We start from the raw sequence: 16,203 nt of genomic DNA, 5'->3' as shown, positions 1-16,203 counted from the left end.
GGCAAATCAGGAGCACCAGACAATGATAACATCTGGAGGCACCTTCCAGCAATGACTGATAGGAATTGATAGGAAACTATTCAGATCTCTTGCCCTTTAAGTGGGCTGACTTTGAAATGGGTGTTCTGTTATGCCTCCCTGAATTTCGTGGTGAAATTCAGTTCAACCACCCATAGCAGTAACTTTTTTAAATTTTACAAAGTTTATTGGCTTGCTTCCTTTTCTGCCACATTTTGTCTCTCCTCTATTAGTTTTTTTCTGAGATCCCTTACTAATCAAAAGATTTCTACTTAAATACTTGTCTCAGTGTTCTTCGGAGGGAATCTAAACTAAAATGCAATAAATATCTATATATGTCTTTCTATGAAATAAAAGGGATTTGAGTTCAATGAATATTGAAAAATACAGTAATGGTACTATGATTGTCATAACCAAGAATTAGAACATTACATTGCCCCCCAAAAGTTCACGTGTGACCCTTTCTTGTCAATCCCTTCCCTGCTTTTTAGTCCTTGACAATGACTGATTTGTTTTCTGCCCCAACAGACATTTCTTTTCCAGGATGTAATATAAATGACATAATAAAATATACAGAACATTCAAGTATAGTTCTTTTACAGATCATAATGCTTTTGAGATTTATTCATATTGTTGCATGTATGAATAGTTTATTTCTTTTTATTACTCAGTCGGGTTCCATTGTATGAATTTACATATGTTTAATCCCCAGTTGATGGACAGTTTAGGTTATTTCAAGTTTTTGATGACCATGAATAAAGCCACCATAATTATGATCACACAGGTTTTCATGTGAAAGTATGTTTTCATTTGGCTTGGGTTGGTTAACACATATTTTGCTGAGTCATACGGCTTTTAACTTCCACAAATCTACAAAATTGTTTTTAATTGTGAATCAAATTTCATATTTATTTAACCATTCAACTTGTCTAGTTCACCTTGAGTGAATGTCTCTCAGTGAACTTGTCCATTTCATTATTGTGAAATTTATACAAAAAAAGTCATTCATAATATTTCCTTAATTTTAATGTCTGCGGGATCTGTAGTGATGCTGTTCTTTTATTCCTCATATTTTTAACTGGTGTCTCCTCCTTTTAAGGAAAAATATGGCTATAAGTCTGCCAATTTTATCAATCTCAAAGAAACAGGTCTGGTTACATTAATTTTTCTCTACTATATTTCAATTCCATTGATTACTGCTCCTGTCTTTGTTATTTCCCTCTTCTTGCTTGATTTTAGTTTTTCTCATCCTAGTTTCCTAAGGCGGAATTTTAGATTATTGATTTGGATATCTTTTCCTTTCCTAATCATTTAATGCTATAAATTTTCCTCTAAGTATTTCTGACGCATCCATTTTTAAATGTGATATGTTTTAATTTGCATTCAATTAAAAATACTTATTGATATCTTTTGATTTTCTTGATGATCAAGCAATTATTTGGAAGTACATTGTTTAATTACAATCTTTGGGTGTTTTCCAAGTATCTTTTGACTATTCATTTCTAGTTAAATTCTACTGTGATCAAATAATATGCATAGTATGCTTTTAATTCTTTTAAATTTTTGTTGAAGTTGTTTTATGGTCTAATATGCTATTTTGGCAAATGCCTCTATATACCTGAAAAGCACATGTAACCGATTAGCTTTTGTTCAAAAAAGTGTCCTATACATGTCAATTAGTTCAAGCTGGTTGATGGTGTTGTTCAATTCTTCTATATCCTTATTGATTTCCAGCATATATATTCTATCAATTACTGAGAGAGATGTGTGAAGTCTCCAACCAAAATTATAGATTTATTGATTTCTACTTTTAGCTCTATCAGTTTTGACACATGCATTTTCAGAAGCTCTATTATTAGATGCACATGCATTTAGCATTATAGTACCTTCTTAATAAATTAACCCTATTATTAGTGATGATAATAGTTGACATTATGTAATTTCTCTTTATTTCTTGTTTTGAAACAAGAGAGATTTTTTCTTCAAAATCAAGAGAGATTTTGTCTTCAAAATCTTATTTTGAAGTCCACTTTGTCTGATATTAGTATAACATATCAACTTTTCTTTTGACTCTATTTTACTTGTCATATCTTCTTTTTCCATTCTTTTATTCTTAACATATCACTATTTTTATATTTATTTATTTTAAATATTTTATTGATTATTATTTGTTTAGAGAGTGCACAGGGGGAGGAAAAGATAGAATCTCAAGCAGACTCCACACTGAGTGTGGAGCTCGATGTGGGGCTTGATCTCACAACCCTGAGATCATGACCTGAGCTGAAAGCAAGACTTGGGCACTTAACCAACTAAGCCACCCAGGTGCCCCACTATTTTCATATTTCAAGTTGGGTTCTTGCCACCTCTGCTTTTTAATTGGAGTGCTTAGGTCATTTTTATTCAATGTAATTATTATTATTGTTAGATTTAAATCAATACCCTTTTTTTCTATTTTTGTATCTGTTATTTGTTTCTTTCCCTTTATTTTTTGTGTATTTACTGTAGGTCTTTACTTTGTGGCTACCACGAGACTTACATACAATAACTTATATTTATAACAGTTAATTTTAGGTTGGTAACAAGTTTGAACACATTCTAAAGCTCTACATTTTTACCCCCCAACATACTTTATGCTTTTGATGTCAAAATATATACCTTTTTATCTTGTGTATCCATGAACAAATTACTGAAGATATAGTTATTTTTACTACTTTTGACTTTTAAGTAACTAACTTTCTAAGTAACTAACCCACAAACTCTGGAACATTAGGTTATTCTGAATTTTACTATATATCTACCTTTATCTGTGAAATTATTACTTCCATATGATTTCCTGTTACCAATTAGTGCACTTTTATTTCTGCTTAAAGGAGTTCTTCTTTCATTTCTTGAGAGACCTATTTTTTCTTTTGTTTTCTTTTTCTGTTTTTTGACTAGTTGAATATTTTCTATGATTATACTTTATTTCCACAATTGTGTTATTAAACTACCTCCTCCATTTTTTTAATGGTTGCCCAAGTTTACGGTATATATCCCTAATGTATCGCAATCTAACTTCAAATTTTGAATATCACTTTGTTTATCCTGTAAGAAACTTTTAACAGTAACTTTTAATTCCTCTTTCCCTTCTATTGTGTTATTATTATCATACCTTTATTTTACCTATGTTATAAATTAAAATACATTGTTACTGCTTTTTTTTGTGTTAGATAATTTTAAGTTACATTAAAAAATATTATTTTATATTGACTTTAATTTTCACTATTCTCAGGGCAATTAATTTTTTTATACATTTCTAAGTTTCTGTCTGAAGGACTCCATCTACTAATATTCCTTAAAGTGTATGAGTGCTGGTAATTAATTTATTATCTCTCGTTTATAATACAAAGATCTTTATTTTTACTTGGTCTATAATTCTGGGTTGACAGGTTTCTTTTCTTCCTTTCTGTCTTTTAATACTTTAAAGATGACATGGTCTTGTGGCTTGTATAATTTCTAACAAGGTCCGTTGTTCCTCTATGCAATTTGTCTTTTCTCCCTATTAGTCTTCAAATTTTGTCATTATTTTTATTGTCTTTCTCCATTTTAGCAATTTGAATATGTATTGTCTTTGGGATTTTAAAAAATTATTTACACTGCTTCAGTTTCTCTGAGAATCTTGGATACGCTGTTTGTGATGTTTTGCTATTTTAGGAAAATCTGTGGCTTTTACCTCTTTGCATATTTTTTTCTGACTATGTCCTTCTGTTGGGACTGAACAAGTTACAAGTTTGTTAGATATTGCCCCACAAATGTGGAATGCTTTTTTCTGGGTGTTTTTTTTCCACACATCAAATAATTTCTACTGACTTTTCTTCAAGTTCTCTAATTCTTTCCTCAATCTTTCGAAGGATCTGTCTTCGAAAGGATCTGTCAGAGAAGTTCTTCATCTCTAATGCTCCTGTGTGTAATTTTCTAGTATTTCTATTTATCTGTTTTTTGTTCCTGTTTTTGTGCTGAAATTCCATATCTGTTTATACATATTGTCCACATTTCCACAAAATCTTTAATACACTAGTTACACTAACTTGAAGTCCCTGTTTCATAGTGCTAGCATTTGGCTTTCCTCTGAGTCTGGGTCTCGATTGCTTTGTATCTTGATAATGATTTATTTAAATCTTCCTTTTTAGTGTGTCTCATAAGGTTTTTAAAGATTTAATGATACATATCATAAGTAGAATAATAGTAGCTTTTATGCTTCTAATGGATACTCTTCTTCTGTTAGGGTGGGGGAATGAGTAAATGTAATTATGAAATGAGTTTGATTTTGTTACTGCTATGGTCATCTACAATGCACTACAAACTTCACATTGGTCTAGAAATATCTTGCACATAGGGTGCAGGCTGGAGTGCTGCTGAATTTTTCTCAATATTTGTGCTCTCTCTACCCTCAATATTTACGCATCCCTATATATCTGATCATGGGAAGGGGGTGGTGGGAGGTTTCTCCACTGTCTTACCTCTACCCAGTAGTAGACTATTATCTTTTGTTACTTTGCATTTGATAGCCTAGTTGTAGTCACAGGGGAGGTTTTCTGCTTTCCTGGTTTAACCTGAGTCTTAGTTTTGTTCTGTGCCTGGCCCTTAGAGGCTCTATTGTCTGTGTTACTAACCATTTCATTTTACTAATCTACTGTTTATTTGTACTTAAAAAAAAATCTGTCCTTTATTTTAACAAGATATGTCTGAGAGACACTTTGTTTCATAATTAAGTCTATTTTACAAAATAAAAAAAGTTTTCTATTGTTTCTATTTTGTTATTTTGAGATTTTTGGACTATGTTATCATTTCTTTGTCTTTAGTTTTACTCTTTTTGTAACCCTAGTTTACTGAATGGAATGCTCCACTCATTTTTAAAAAATTTCCTTTTTGGAAACTATGCTTAGCAATAGCCCATAAGTTTTGATACACAATGCTTTCCATCTTTGTTCAGTTTTTAACTATCATTTCATTTCCATTATCATTTCTTTTTTAAAGATTCTTTTCATTGTTATTTCTTCTTTAAATTGTAATCTTATAATCTTCAAATGTTTTTGGGGGGCCATTTTTTTAAATTGTTGAGAGTTTAAAAAGAGGAGCCCTGTTAGCAATGGGAATCAGATTTATACAGCATACTTGTTGAAAACTATAGACAGTTATATATATTTCATTTGTAGCAAACCTTGGCCTTGTAATTCTAGTCTTCTACCATAAGTGCACCAAATGTTCATATTCAAGTTAGTGAGGAGTTATAAAACAAAACATAGGAGAGGCCAGGAAATACAAAAATAGAATAAAAAATAAGGTTAAGAAAAAATTTAGTCTGTTAATGTTTTAGCTGTGGTCCTAAAGCTGAACTTCATGGTAGTCAAAACACAAATAGTGAACACTAATCTAAATTTTCTATGAGGAAAATGCAAACATATTCTTTAGAAAAGAAGTTTTTTAGGGCACGTGGGTGGCTCAGTTGGTTAAGTATCTGACTCCTAATTTCAGCTCAGGTCATGATCTCAGAGTAGTGAGGGCAGTGAGATTGAGCCTCATGTTGGGGTCTATGCTGGGCATGGAGCCTGCTTAAGAATCTCTCTTTCCTTCTCTCTCTGCCCCTTCCTTCCATCTCAAAAACAAAAATAAGGTTTTTTCCCCAGTATTCATGAAATTACTTGTCTCAAAAAATTTTCATAAAAGAGACACTTGATTGTATAAATGAGTTATTCAAAAACACCCCCATAATAAATGCAGTAGTGTTATCATATGGTAGTTTCTATTTCCATGTCTCTATGCCAAGTGTTTCCATAGGAGGCATCACTGCAATGTCTTCTATGCCACGGCTCTCACTGACCTAGACTGCCCAACTGTACACATATGCCCTGCAATATGTAAGCCAAGGCCATACCACTGATGCAACTTAGCTAAAGGCATCATTCTTCAGTAGACAAAATTATTGTGATTCCTGAACAATGGTCCCAAAACTAAAGGCCATAGAAAAACTCTATTATGCAGAACAACCTAATTTCTTGCTCTTCTAAGTGGCTCCACAATTTTACTAGCTGTGGGGTCCTAGGGAAGTCAGTTACCTTTTTATGCCTCAATTTGTGTATATATAATGTAGAGATACCGTTTATACTTTCCTCATAGAGTATTTTGAGGTTTAAACAAGAACAATTACATAAAACACTGAGCATATTATTATTTTACAATTGAGGTAGTCCTTAGACTTCAATACATAGGGTTTCCAGATGCAAGTGGAAATACAAATATATAATTCTCTATACTCTCCTATATTGGTTTTACTTTTAACAAAGGTAGAATTATTTAACTAAAAGCAAATGAGTGATTAAACCCTATAAAGGAGGCATACTAGATTACTAACACATGCCCATATTTAGTGTAGGGAAAGTCATCTGTAGTATTGCACCCTGGAGAGGAAATCATAAAGCCCGATTTCTGTGTGCTCGTCACTACTTAGTAAGTATGTATCCTTACATGCATAACTTAATATTTTTTGGTTCACTTCTTCATCTGTAGAACTGGTGGCTATGAGTGGATGATTTCTGAGGTCCCATCTGTGCATTTACCCTAGAAGACTCTTTACCTCTTGCTCCCTTGTTACTTTTTAAATAGTTCAAGACAACAGGATCATCAAATTTGGAATCCATCATAGCCCAGAAGTCTGAGATTAGTGGGATGTGTGGTAGTAAAGTTCCAGTGTATCAACAAATCAATATCTAACTGCCATTTTGCTGTCTTCAAAATGCAGCCCTTTATATCAACAGAAGGATACACAGCTCTGTTTATTGGAAAGCAATCTATAAAAGAGTGATTTAGAGAGAAAAGCTCAAGGAAAGATAAGCAAAGTCAAGGAGAAATACAAAGGTGACTTATAAAATTGACCCAAATCAAGAATCAAATTGATGTTAGGATTTGAGCTAATATTTACTAGTTGCTTACAAAAAAATTTCCTTGCAAGAAGAAAACAAGGTTTGAAAGGAAATAAATTTGTTAGATGTCTATAAGTATTTATAAAAGGATGTAGAAAAATAAAAAAGGAAAAAAAAAGAATTGAAAGCCCTGAATCTCTCAGGTTATTTTAGAGTAGAAATTAAGTGCACAGATTGAATGAGGCTTTTACAAGCAGCTGAAACAGCCACGCCTACCCAGCATTTTCCTTTGTTCCTCTTAGCCAGCTTAATTGTTTCATATAATAAAAACATCAGTTACTTTCAGTTTTTTTTAAGTTACAAGCAAAAGATACCATTAGTGTTGCTAATAATCCCTTTCATATTTCATGAACAAATAAATTGTGCAGGTGTCCAATCAGAATGAAATAATCCTGCGCCCTAGGGGAAATTCCATGTAATTCCCTCAAACCACCTTGCCTCTGTGACTCACCTTTCTAAGCAGAATTGACATATGTGTTCTATTTGGTTTTTATTTCCTATAACTCATAAAATGGTAAGATGGGAGAATGTGGCAAGTTCCCTTCTATTTTATTGTGAGGGGTAGATCTGTTGATATATGGTGAGCTGAAGGGGAAAAAAACAAACACATTTAACTGATTCCAAATACGTTATTTTCATTGATGATTCCTTGGTTTTAAAGCAGGGATATTTTGATTGAGCCTTAGAAGAATTGGACTTTTCATTCTTTAGCTTACCACGGAATTATCCCAGCTGGGGATCCAAAATAAAATTTGCTGCTTGTTCTTGGCTCAGCTTTCTGTAGATTTCAAATAGAAACATTGAAGCCCTGTGGGGAATGATGAACTGTCATTGATTTTGAACTGAATTATCAAATATGCCACTGGAATGATAGATAAACCTCTAGCATTGAATATTACCCTCAAAAATGGCAAGACTTTATTTTTTTTAAATGGCAAGACTTTAAAATTTTTCCAAATTCTCTCAAAAACCCCGAAAACAAAGAATCAGTGCCACCTTTAAGAACTCATTCAACTTGTATTATTGGGGAAACTAAGCTCATGTTTTCTCATTTAGTCTTTAGTATAAGAAGAAAAGATTATGGGACGCCTGGGTGGCTCCACAGTTTGGCACCTGCCTTCAGCCCAGAGCATGGTCCTGAGGTCTCTGTATTGAGTCCCACATCAGGCTCCCTGCTTGGAGCCTGCTTCTCCCTCTGCCTATGTCTCTGCCTCTCTCTCTTTCTTTGTCTCTCATGAATAAATAAATAAATAATAAATTAAATCTTAAAAAAAATAAGAAGAAATTACATTAGTAAATAATATGCATCCTCCCTTCTGACTTAGATAATTCTATTATAGGTATGATTATACAGCTTGTTTCTATAGATACTACTTTTATGATATTTTGATTCTGCACAGTCTTTGTCCATCTTAAGTTTAAAAGTCTGACAAATTTTAAGCTTAAAATGTTTGCCAGGTGAAATGCTCTCAAGTTCTTAATTTTTTTTTGGCAGGATCTGAAAACATTTGCTCTGACCCCCTAGAGCTAGAAGTATTGATTTTTTAATGGGTACACTTTTCTCAAATGGAGTCCATCGCTTAAATCCAACATCCGCTCCTTTGTTGAAGGAGCAGTTTCTTGTTTCCAAGTAATTACTGTTCCCTTTTTTTGCCACTGATATTGCTGTGTTTAAAAATCTATATATTCTCTCAAGGAAATTTAAAGTTAGTCTCTCATGCCAGAAAGCAAAGAGGCAATTGGATGTTAATAATTGATGTATGTTAGTAAATTGAACACCAATAAAAAAAAAAAAAAAAAAAAAAAATAAAAGTTATAACAGAGTTCTAAAATACAGAATTTTGTAACATAAAATTTTGAATTTTATTCTATAATAAACATATCTTATATCTTTTGAGATCAGGTGGGTATATCTCTCCAGATTGGTGTACATAGGCCACTTCTCTCTCTCTTTTTTTTTTCATTTTATACAGATTCTTTCAAGAAGTTAGGGTTTGCAGAAACTGCCAGAAATTAAGATTTCTTATTCTACCTTTATAAAAAATAAGAGTATTATCTTGAGAGTAAAAAAGTCATGGTACCCATTTAACCAGAAGTTCTAATCATTTACATTGTTGTTCACATAATATTAGGTATCTGCCAATAATCTAAGATGTATGATGGTAGATGGTGATAGAAGAAAGTAATCTTTTATGAATTAGCAATATATTGCCTTAGGCAAGATTGAGTTGAAACTTGCCTGTTCTCTTAGTTGTTCTGCAATCCTGGACAAGGTGTAGCTCATCCATCCATTTTGTCATCTACCTCTTAAGATGGCCTTGGTCATAGACCTAGGCTACTGGCCAATACTCATTAATTAAAAAATAGCTACCTGATAGTTTATTAATTCAAGGACAGTCTATTCCAGCTCTCCACAGTTTTGAAAAAGTATTTCAACCATAGAAAGGTGAGAGTACATGGTATGTTAGAAAATCAACAAATAGCTCAGTGGATCTAAAACACAGCATTCAAGAGTTTCATTCATTATGACAGATGAGGCTTGAGAAGTTGGAAGGAGAGGTCAGCAAAAGATGGAAGGCATATTGTTAGGTGTCTTATACTCCTTGGGGAAGACTTTGGACTTGATTCTGAAAGTTGGAGAGGCACTGAGTGACACTGAGCAGGACAGTAACATATTAATGAATTATTGCTTTTGTATGTTTTGTTATTTTGTGAAAGTTCACTCTGGAAACTCTATGAAGTCAAACTTAGGGCAGGAGAAACCAGAGGCCATCTGACCAGTTAGATAGCTCTGTATCAACTTATTTAAGAAATCTGAATGCATAATGGAAGCAGGAACTGTGGACTGATGTAAAAAGACTGGAAAGATGTTGAGAATAGAATAGGTAACACTAATTGCTTAATTAGGGGGATATAGAAAAAAGTTGATATCAAAACTGACTACAGACTGATTTCGGTAACTGAGTGGAACTCGAAGTCTGTTTCTTTACCTTATATATCAACACACAATTTTTCAAATATATTTAAGGGGGCTTACAAAGAATTGTAATTAAGATTACTAAATATCAGTGGCAAAATATTTTTAAAAGATCAAAGGAAAAAGAAAAGAAAAAGGGGCAAATAGAAAAGTATGGTCTTATAACAAAGTAAAATAAAACCGGAAGTGGCATGAGTACATGAACAAATTTAATGAATGCCCAAAAACTTGTTAGAGATGGGTCACAAATCAGTGTAGCACAAGGTTATTCAGTAAGAAGAACATGATCAGTTACAACATCCACTACAACTGTTTGTAAGGTAGCAACAAATCTACTGCCACAGAAACTCACAAGCACTTGGAGTCCTGCAAACAGAGAAATTCACATCCAGGAAGTAGTGCTGTTCCCCAAAAGAGGAATGAGGGAAGGAACCCACTTTAGAGGGAAATGCTAATTCAGTCTAATAAATGTTATTTTACACCCTCTTTATTAAATGGATTTCTTACTTCTTCCAAATACTCTTTCCTTATTGTCCATCACTTGCACTCTTTTTGACTCCTGACTTAGTAGACCAGGAAACAAACATTTTTTGAGCATCCACAATATATTTTGCCAAAGCAATTTCCCTTGTATGGACTGCTTCCCTCTTTGTCTTAACAGCCTTGCTTCTCTTTTAAGCCCTGACTCATTTCCTAACTTTTTTTATAGTGTAAGTAATCTGTACTACATTTTAACAATTGTGTGGGCTGGGCCTCTCAGGCCTTAAATATTTTAAGTCTTTCCTATCTATTTGTTATCATCTCCACCACCAAAATTCTGTAAATCAGCTTTTCTAAAATGTGAGATGTGTCCCCAGGTAGTACTTGAAACGATTTTGGGAAATATACGAACATGGTCTTAAATAAGATGGAACCACATAGCAAGAAAATATTACTCTTCCAATTCTCGTTCATATATTCAGACTATTTCAAGAGCAAAGGCTCATTTTTGTTTGTTTTTAACACTAAGTTCCTTTAAATCGAAAGCTAATAGAGCTCCTTTTACTGACTTTTAATAGTCAATAATGTATAGAGTTAAATAATTTATTTTAGTTTTATTATTACTTTTTATTTTAAAAAGATGATATTTAAAAAATTTAGGAAAGTGTAATAGAACTTTGTTTTAAAATAAAATTATTTTATAAAAAAAATTATTTTATTTAAGAAGTGAATTGACTTGTTTAATGAAAATACTAAGGAACAAATATAAATGATGTGCAAATATGGGAAAAAATCTTGAAAGTATTATTCTTGTTCTATAGATATGACAAAAATCAGAACCTAAGACACAAATCACTAAGTTTGGAAAACATAATTCTGATTCCCACCAAACCAGACTTACCTGCCATTCTGCAAATATACTTTGCTGTTTCAGACTTTTATCCTTTACTGCACTGGTACCTTAGCTTGGATATCTCCCCCAGCCTTTTCCACTTAACTTAGCTTCTGCATCTGCTCCCATATGAAGGCTTTACTTACCTTCTTCTATTTACCTTGTATAAACTGTCCTTTATTAAACTATAGTGCAAAAAATAAAAAATGAACTATAGTTCAAGTATTTGTCCAAATATCAAACCCCCTGATTGCAAATTCTTTGTAGGCAGGGACAAGATGTTGCTCATCTTCAAATCTCTAATTTCTAGCAGAGTGACAGATACAAAATAAACAAATGTTTGAAGAATGAATTAATAAAATTTTGCTTATCTCTTTCAGATTAATAAGTTTCTAAATTGTTAGTTTTTAAGTATTCAGTGAAAATAGTAATAATAATTCCAATCTGTGTGCAAGTGCTGTATGTGGTGTGATTTTTAACAGAACAGTGTGGATGTACTTCATGAACCAAACTGTATACTTAAGAATGTTACAATGGTAAATTTTATGTTTATGGATACTTAACTACAATTTTAAAAACTTTACAGAAGATAAAAACAAAACAAAACAAAACGAAGATAAAAACAATATTTAAGGTTTTAATGTTATTAATTGGGTCATAATTTTCCATGTGCACACATGCCCTTTAAGGATGGACTAACTATAGATCAATTTAGGAATTCACCAGAAATTATTACATTAAATGTTAGAATCCAGCTGGGCTTGTTTTGGGGGATACAAATAAAATCAAATAATGAAAGGTTAATCACATGCAGTAGAGTCATTTTGTAAGTAGTATGAATAATTCTTTAGGCTTAAGTGGTGAGTGTGTTAAATGTTACTCATTTATGACTTTCATGTGCATGTTAAATTATTTTTTCAATATTAAGATGAAATATGCATTGTCATTAATATATTTTTTCAGCATAGGCTATTTGATAATAGAAACCAGTGGAAACTAGACTTAGTTTTTAAAAATACTCTTTTCTGATAAGAATTGGGGGTTAGAATGTGGCTACAATGCCTAACTAGGCTTGAATTTGAACACCTGAAGGCAGTTGAGACCAGTAACTCACTGAGAACTCTGTCCTCTGTTGATGCTTCTCTCAGCATATCTGCTTCATCTTTCTTCTTCAATTGGCTTCCACACGGTAAATCAAAGTTGGCGGCTCATAACTCCTATTCCATTTCCAACCATATTGAGGAATAAGTCAATAACTTGGTCTTGACCTAGTCCAATCAACTATGCCCAGGGCAGGAGGGTCTTATTTTATAAATATGACTATAAGACTCAAATCCTAGGGGTTGGGAAGGAACAATACAAGGGTCATTGTGAGTGAGCATAAAACCCAAAAGTTATCTACTATTTGTGTTCAGGTTTCTATCAAGTGCTAACCACCCTGACCATGTCTAATGTGCTAGGTCTGTCTAGCCACTATGTCTCAATAATATTAAGATTATTATTTCAATAATTTCAGAAAAAGATTCAGTATTCCAACATTCCAACAACAAAAGATTCCAAGATTCCAACATTCTCCTCCCAAAACTTGAAGAGATGGAGAAATATCACCTATCTGAAAAGTAATGTTTCCCACTCCATAAGCCAGATATTCTCTATCATACCCTTTTCCTTGTATTTCCTTCCTATGTATTTCCTGTATGTGTTTTTATAACAACTATCCTGTCTATATATGTTAGTTTACTGTTATCTCCACTTTCCACTCCAAGAATGTAAGCTTTGTGAAAGACCTTACCTGCTTTCTTCACTATTAAATCCTTGGTGCCTAGAAGAGTTTCTGGCATATAATTACTATTTAGCAAACACAGACAGTCCCCAACTTAAAATGATTCAATGTAGTTTTCAACCTTACAATGGTGTAAAAAGTAATACATGTTCAGTAGAAGCCAGTAGGATTCAGAATGTTGATCTTTTCCCTAGCTAGCAATATGCAGTGAGATCCTCTCTCATGATGCTGGGCAGCAGCAGCCATAGCTCCTAGTCTCCTGGTCACAAGGGTAAACAACTCATACAATTACAACCATTCTGTAACATGCAACAATTCCGATTCTTACTTTCAGTACAGTGTCCAATAAATTACATGAAATTTTCAGCACTTTATCATAAAATAGGCTTTGTGTTAGATGATTTTGCCCAACTGTAGGTTAATATAAGTGCTCTGAAGACATTTAAGGCATTCTAGGTTAAGCTATGATGTCTGGTAGGTTTGGTGTATTAAATGCATTTTGACTTACAATATTGTCAATTTTAAGATAGATTTATTGAGACATTACCTCATCATAAGTTGAGGAAGATCTATATTTGTTAAATCAAGTAATTTAAAAATATCATATTCAAAATGCAACTTAAGAAATAAGTGAATGTTAAAATAGGATTTACAAATAATAGAGCTATTAAAGTTTCACCAACATCAGAAAGTCCTACATGGCATCTCACTGAGCACTTTATAAAATTTATTAAATCACAAATTCTTTTCAGAGTAAAATTTATTATGTGATGTTTTAAAAACTTTTATATAAAAACTCTGCATAGCATATGATGAAATTATTTAAAAGCAAATGTTTTAGACCAATTTATTATTAAAGATTTTTATATGATTAGTTTTAATGTATTCATAGTTTCTAGTATTCATAATACATAATACACAAAGAAAATTTTGAATTTGGTCTATTAAAAATTTTCCCATTCTCCTTACTTTAAAATAATTGTAACAGAAAGTATATGATATAAATATGCATTTCAAAATAAAATAAACTTATTCAATTTTTATCATTGTAAATATATTTATAATTTAACTATTTGCTATAGTATCAAGGTAAACAGAAACAGCTTTCATGACTTAATACTTGGAATTCTTATATTTTTTACTCTTGCAAAAACGAGGGTTTTTTTTTAGTGTTTGCATCTTGTTCCTAAATAATAAAAAAAAGGAGAAGTTTTTTCAGGTACCCATGTGTAAGTACTTCTCAAAAAAAAGATATCGGGGATTCCTGGCCAAATAAGGTAAATTGATTATGGGCATTTTCCTCCTCTCCTCTTCCTTTCCCACTAAAAGATGAATAAAGGAACAAAAACATGTAGTCATGAAGACAAAGAATAAGAGAAGATGCTTTAATGGACCAGTGATTTCAACAAAAGTTTGTATGCCTTAAAGCAGGTGGATGGCAACTGAAAGAGCTGGACAGAAGGTTTTTCAATCTTGTGTTCCTGCAGATTGGATAAGGACTTAACCACAAGCAGCTCTTGACTTGCCACCAAGAACCGCTGAGGGGATTGAGGCTTGGAGTGAGTTGGTATAGCAGATATGTGACGGAGGTGCCTAGCTGAACATAAACAGATTAAGACTCTGTAGATGGAATGGGACCTACAATGCCCTCTTCTCCTACAGACAAATTCCAAATCTCTTGGGGATAGTCTGGAGGTGTGTTCTTGGTATAAAAAATTGAAATAGATACCTTTATTGTCTTATACAACCTGAATTTATTATAAGAACAATTAATGTTTGAGAATCACAATTTAGGGTACATTGTTCTAAGGCAACACCTTTATTTTATAGGATAAAATTTGGGTCCAGTGAAGTAAACTGATGTACAAAAGACATGTATTATAAATTAGTGGTAGAGCTGAATTGCAGTGGAAATCTTTATTCTGTGTTCTTTCTTGTAAAACATTATTGAACTATGTTAAATTTTAAGGGAAGACTTTCATTGTAACCAGAACCTTTGGATTAAAGTAATTTTCTGTGACAATTTTCTCCTCTTATTTAAGAATTGCCAAAAATTGCATGGAACATATTTACATTCATTTTTTAGGATTTTACTTCAAGTTTAAAAAGTAATAGAATTAGGACAGATATCTCAACAAAAGTAGTGAAAATTAAAATGATTTTATAAAGATCAGTGATATTTCAATTTCAAAATTTATAAAAATAATTTTCAACTTTACAAATTAATTAGGCTTGCAAGTTTCAGCTTTCAGTAGATTTTAAAAGTTCAGGTATTTATTTGATCTTTGGCACTATAAAAAACTCAGGCAATATCCTATTTTCTCCTACTGTAGGGAACTTGTACTTGATTTTAATTTCCTTATCAATATCAAAATTCATTCTAAATTCTTAATGTCATCAAAGGCACTTTGTCAACTGAATTTCTATCAATTTCAAAATGGTATGCATTCAATACTAAGATTTTTAAAATCACAAATGAAAGTTTCAATGATTAATTTTTTAAAAACCCTGAACTTGTTGCAACTTGTTGAACTTTTTGAATATTTATTATTCAAAAATCCTTGAATAATATATATGACAAGGCATGACTGCCTCTGGAACACATTTCAATATATACAACATATCTGTGTGTTTAAAATCATGCATCTGTAGTATTTAGGGAGAAATGCATCTTTACAATCCTGCTGTACATTTCCTATGTTTTACATGAAGAAACTAAGCATAACAGACATTATATGGCTCATAAAAGGTCACAGCATGATGGGATCATTTTAAAGGACTGCTATACTTGAAAGTTTGTAAAAATTCTAAAATTGATTTGACACTATTCTGTTCTTTCTTTCTTTTTATCCATGAGAAAAGAACAAAGTCACTTAGGGCATCAAGTGACTTCTTTTTTCTAAATTTTAAAAATGTTTTAAATATGACCGAATTTGCTTTTAACAGGGCCATTTGATTCCTGAAATGTCAAAAGTGGCAATCATAATAGTAATAACAAATACTTATTGAACACTTGCTGTTGAGATCTTTGGTCCTGGGGACAGTGGGTTTTATTTTGAACTTAACACTTCTTTGTCTCCCTGTCTTTTTAATA

This window comes from Canis aureus, chromosome 8, assembly GCF_053574225.1.
Source record: "Canis aureus isolate CA01 chromosome 8, VMU_Caureus_v.1.0, whole genome shotgun sequence".
NCBI lineage: Eukaryota > Metazoa > Chordata > Mammalia > Carnivora > Canidae > Canis > Canis aureus.
Note: the sequence above shows the minus strand (reverse complement) of the source record.